We start from the raw sequence: 5776 nt of genomic DNA, 5'->3' as shown, positions 1-5776 counted from the left end.
GGGCGTTCCATCTTGAATGCCTATTCCCTTCACTCAACACCACTGAGCAAGGTGCTGATTTTCTTTTCTGAATTCTCACCACATGCTGCTGCTTGCTTCACGCATCCAACTCCCCCACTTCGTTTGCCTGCGGCTCAAAGAAAGGGCCCAGATTTTTACTTTTCTAACACTGAGTCCATCTTTAAGCAGATGTTTTGTGCTGGAACCAGCTCTGAGAAAAGCGTGTAGGAAAACAAAACGTAATTTACTTGTGTGAAAGTTTAACAAGCAAGTCCAAGCTTTGGAAAGACTAGTGTAAACACAGAACAAAAACAAACAGGAAACCCTAAAAGAATCCCCACCCCTTCAAAATCAAACATGCCCACATATACATCCACACACAAGACAACAATGTTGCCAAGTTCACAGTGAAATCTATTCCTGGTGGGAAAACAGCAATTTTGTCACAGTATTTTCTCTACAGTGGTTGTCTTCAGACATCAATCTTGAACTACATGCATAAAATTCTTTGATATAGAATCAATAACTTTCAGAATAGTCCATGGCTTTATTTATTATGGGGATCTACCCAGACAGAGTGAGCCTGGAGGGGGGTTATTTTTGTTTACCTCTGCATGCCAAGTGCTGTTTTTGTTTTTTTTTTTTGTTTTTTAGATTAGAGTACACCATTGCAGTGTGTATACTAACTCATCATAGACTCGGAGAAAGATGCTTGCCTTGCTTCCAGACAGTGTCAACAGAAAAGAACCCAGACTTGGTAAAATAATTTAAAGAGGTTTATTCTGAAATAAATGCATGGGAGCAAGGCCAGGAGAGCCACACCCAAGACGCCTTGAGCAAATGGTCTCCCTGTGGGTGTATTACACTTTGGTTTTTTTTTTGTTGTTGTTGTTTTTTTTTTAATTTTAGTTTTATTTTTTGCAGTTTTTGGCCGGGGCTGGGTTTGAACCTGCCACCTCTGGTATATGGGGCTGACTCCCCTACTCCTTTGAGCCACAGGCACTGCCCTACACTTTGGTTTATACATTTCAGGGAGACAGGAATTACACGTAGTCATAAATCAATACATGGTAAGTGTATGTTCATTTGCCCGAAATGGTGGGGCATACCGAAGTAGGAATTTACGGGTGATAGGTGGGTTTAAAGATTCTTTGATTTATAATTGATTAAAGAAATGAAGCTTTGCCTAAAGGCTTACAATGTTTTAAGTTAGGAATAAAGAGGTCTGTTAATCAGAAACAGTCTCCAGACATATATTTAGTCTTAAGTGATCTGTTAAGTAAAGTGAGGACCTGCAGGTGTGCTTGAAGCTTTGCTCTGTCTGGCCTATGAATGAATAATAAAAGATATCTCCAAAAGGGGAGCCAGGCATGTCTGGTCTCCTTTCTCATGGCCAACAACTCAGCTCTAAGATATATCTGGATTCCCCTTGGCCAAGAAGAGGTCCACTCAGTCAGCTAGGGAGCTAAGATTTTATTTTAGTTCACGACATACTTAGTGTTAAGGGATAATGAGATAACAGGATTCATCCCAGTGAGGCCACCGCTAGTAGGCACGCCTCCCGCTACCTCCTCTCCCTCCTTTCTCAACCATCAACAGCAACAGCCACAAAGAAAATCAAAAGAAGATTTTTTCAAAAGTGCCAAAAGTTGCCTAGCACTCCTCTACAAATACAGATCCGTCTATTCAACAGCAGTTCTCCAGACTACCCATTCTTGGACACTTTCCTGTCACAAAACGAGGTCAAATATCTTATCACCCCAGCTGCACAGTTCCTGTCTTTCTCTAACAGAAACCTCTCCTGCCTTTATATAAGCCCATTCTTCCTGGCATCCTCTTCCTAGAAATTATATACTCCTGAAAAACAATAATTTGAAGATAATAATCAATTTAACATTAGCTTCTTTCCTCTTGGCAAATCTATTTTATATCTATTTGTTATTTGAGGTTTTATTAATATTTTATTTTATTTTTTTGAGACAGTCTCACTCTGTGCCCTAGGTAGAGTGCTGTGGTGTCATAGCTCACAGCAACCTGAAACTGCTGGGCTCAAGCAATCCTCCTGCCTCCGCCTCCTGAGTACCTGGAACTATAGGCACCTGCCACACACCCAGCTAATTTTTCTGTGTTTAGTAGAGATACAGTCTCATTTTTGCTCATGCTGGTCTTGAACTCCTGAGCTTAAGGGATCCTCCTGCCTTAGCCTCCCAATGTGCTAAGATTATAGGCATAAGCCACTGTGCCTGGCCTGTTTTCTTTTCTTTTTTTTTTTTTAATTAATCTTCTTATAACAGAGGTAAAGATCTGAAAGAGGGCAATGAAATATTTTACCAGTTGTCTCTTTAGATCCTGCTATCCTTTTGGGGAATCAAAATCTGCATTCTTTCCTGAGGCCAGTAATGAAAGGGGCAGAAAAATGTTCTTCACTCTTTGTTTTCTATAATCCTAAACCCACAGAGATGGCTCAACAGAATTATCCAGACAAGAGTCACAGAGATCATGATCAACCAAAACTACCAATTACAGTTAAACCACAATAGCCTGGAGCCAGAGCATGTGACACCTATCACATAGACCTACTGCCAAAAGACCCCTGAAAAAGCCCTGTTTTTCTTAAAGGGGAGATGTGGCTTTTGAGATGCTGGTCTGCCACCCTCCTCATTTGCTGGCAAAAAAAATAAACTTCTCTTCCGTTGTTCTCATTCTTTGTTCTCATTGATTTGGCCCTGGGGACAAGCACCAAACTTTTGGTAACATCCTCTTCCTTATCCATGTTGTTGTTCTTAGTTAACTTTCTTCTTTTAGTTGAGTTAATCAAAACTGGACACGATGTTGTCTGTGGATCTTCCTGATGTAATGTATGAAAGAAGAGCTGCTACTTTATTTTCATGGCTCTCGGTCCATTTTAAGATAGCTAAGCAGTAGCTGTATTTCCACAACACTCCAATGTAGCAAGGATTTTCCTTCCTTTATTTATATTCAATTGTGCATCTACCTCAAAGGGTTATTGGCAAGTTTAATGATTTGTACAAGAAGAGTGCTTCTTACATAATACCTGGCACACAGCACTCTGTAAGCAGTGACAATTGTTAAGCTTTGGACCAAGTAATTCTTGATACTTTGGACCAAGGGAGTCAGTGAAGTATGTGGGGGAGAGTTTTCTCAAAATGCATTGTGAAATATATTTAGGTAATAAATATATTTCCTCAGTTAATCTTTTAAGGACACACTTGGCTGTATTGATGCAGATTCTCTACACATGTAAATTCTCCACCCCCAAAAGACAACTTTGTAGTGTTACTTCTATCTGTAGGACTCACGGCAGCCATCTCAAAATATGTCAAAGTGAAGGAGTGTGGGATCACCAGATGAAGTCTTGGCTCCAGGAATGAAGAGGCTTGACACAAAGTCTGTGTCAGGTGACTGAGGAACTCTGGGAGGAGCCCTCCAGAGTAAACTTCCGGTCTATTTATTACCACAAAGTAGGAAAAGGTAGTTAAAAGTCACTTATCAGACATCAGCATTATTAAAAAGGGGAGACTATAGAGTGTCAGATAGAATGTCTGCAATTTGTTTTGCAAAATCTCAGACCTTAAGCAAGACCTCTGCCTCTAGCATCAAGACCTTTGGAATCTAGAGAATTTTTACCAAGCCATTAGGCCTGGCATTGCCACACCTCAATGTACATTCTTCCTTGGAGACCAGTTTTCTGATCTCCTGCATGCACACAACTCACGTGCCATTCTTGCGATTCTCCAGGTTTCTCAAGCAGAAGAGTCTTATGCTAAAGATCAGGGCTCAGTTTTCTCTACATCAAAGAATTATATTTTAGGATAAAATGTTTCTAATTTCACATCCCAACAACTAATCATTTATAGTAACACTTAGGAGGTGGGGGATGTCAGATGCCTGACATATCTCAGTTCAATCCTTGCAACCCTACGCAGGGCTTTGTGTGTAAAATGAGAATGGTAATACGTGCTTCATAGGGCTGTTGTGAAGAATAATGCTGATACCTATCAGAGGTCAGGAATTAATGCCCCATTAGTGAGTGAGTGCACAACCAGGAACACAAAAAATTGTGACTTGCCTTTTGCCCTCAAAACAATAGAACCAGGAAATAAGCAAGACTTAATACTTTTCTTGAAAGACGTCTTTCACGTCAAAGCTCACTAAACTATTCCATTTTCTAATGACACCTGTAGACTGACATTTCTTCTTCTCTTAACATAAAGATTCAATGCTAGAAACGTCTTCATCTTGTAATTCAAATCTCCATCCCTGCAACTTCTAGCCCTGGGTCCTGGCTCAGTTCCCACGAGCCATGCCCTATAAATTCAGGCGCCTGCGTTGGCCTTGGGTGGGGTCTCCCAGCAGGAGGGAGGGAAGTTGCTGCCCCTGCATACCTCGCGGCTACATGTGAAAGCAAAAATTATCAGAAAAATCAATTTCGAGTACGTAAGAAAGTTTTATTTCGCACTTGCAGGACAAAAGAAAGCAGCAAGAAAAAGTTGGTTCGCTAAAAGTCTTCACAAAGGCCTCTTTTAGAAATAGGAATGTCGGAATCAATGGACCTCAAAGGAGCAGCACCAGGGGCCCCTCCCTCGAGTTTCCGATTCCGCCGGCCTGGGAGGGGCCGAGGATCTACGTTTCTAACCAGGGTCCAGGTGGCGCAGATACTGCCGATCAGGGGACCGCAGTCTGAGAACCGCCTGTCCAGACTCTAAATAAAACCGTCTGCTTTATTTAACATGTTAGGGAGCTGTAAAGCTACGACGCCTCCACCACAAGCGAGTGAGCTTGTTCCCGCCACCCAGAGCCGGCCTCCGACTCTCTAACCAAAGACACCCAGCACCGGGTCCCCAGCACCGGCAGCGCGCGATGGCGGCCACGTGACAAAGCAGCGGGGTTCTGCTTGTTCTTAAAAATCGGATACTTAGAAGGAACGGAACGAAATCTGGGACGAAGCTGTCTTTCTCGTCTCCAACTCAGACCACCTCCCACTGGGGCCTGTTCCCTCTCAGCAGGGTTCCCGCGTCCCCGTCCCGGGCGTCGGAGGCACCAGCAGCGACCGCTCCGCGACCGCGCGACTCGGCGACTCGCAGCAGAAGCGGCTCGGGCCCCGGCGCCGGCCCCGAGTGCGCACGCGCGGCAGCGACTCCCGCCCCGCCCGGAGGAGATACGGAAGTGGTGGGCGGAGCGGCCTGGCCTAGGGGGGGCTGGCTCCGCTATTTCTGGTTCTGATCCACTCAAGTCCCAGTCTTTTCGTGGGTGTGGATGAATGAGCCACGGTAACAGGTAGAGGGGGCCTTAGGAAATTCGAATTCTTTCCGATTAAAACTAAAAGCTAGCTGCCGAAACCCGGGATCGAACCAGGGACCTTTAGATCTTCAGTCTAACGCTCTCCCAACTGAGCTATTTCGGCACGCTTGTTGTTCTCTTTTGAGTAAACTATCACTGAGCACTTTGCGTGCCAGAGCTGGGCTTGTTCTTTCTGATAACCGCTTACAACATTCCTCCGTCCCACTTTCTCCAAGCGGTGGTTCGGCCCCTGCAGCACGGCGGGGAGCCAGGCGCTGGGGGGAGGGCAGCGGCCGGACCAGGCGGCCCGCGAACGCCCGTTCCCTCCCGCGGGGCTGGTCCTCGGCGCGCTGCTGCCGCGGTGGGTTGCCCTTTCCCTGCCTGCAGCCGCACAGCTTTGTCACTGTGCTCTGGAGGAGCTCCAGACCCCAGCTGCCGAGGAATTAGATTGAGGAAGGAGTGGCGGCAGGAATCG

At 45.0% G+C, this 5776-nt stretch overlaps 1 non-coding gene across 1 annotated transcript; it reads right to left on the bottom strand.

The window, feature by feature from the left end:
• Window positions 1-5352: 5352 nt before the first annotated feature.
• TRNAF-GAA (transfer RNA phenylalanine (anticodon GAA)) lies at window positions 5353-5425 on the bottom strand. Its single transcript has one exon. It is a non-coding gene; the product is annotated as a tRNA-Phe (tRNA).
• Between the last annotated feature and the right edge of the window lie 351 nt (window positions 5426-5776).

This window comes from Nycticebus coucang, chromosome 15 (genome assembly GCF_027406575.1).
Source record: "Nycticebus coucang isolate mNycCou1 chromosome 15, mNycCou1.pri, whole genome shotgun sequence".
Lineage (NCBI taxonomy): Eukaryota > Metazoa > Chordata > Mammalia > Primates > Lorisidae > Nycticebus > Nycticebus coucang.
The sequence above is the reverse complement of the archived record's forward strand: the minus strand, read 5'-3'. Positions and strand labels throughout refer to the sequence as shown.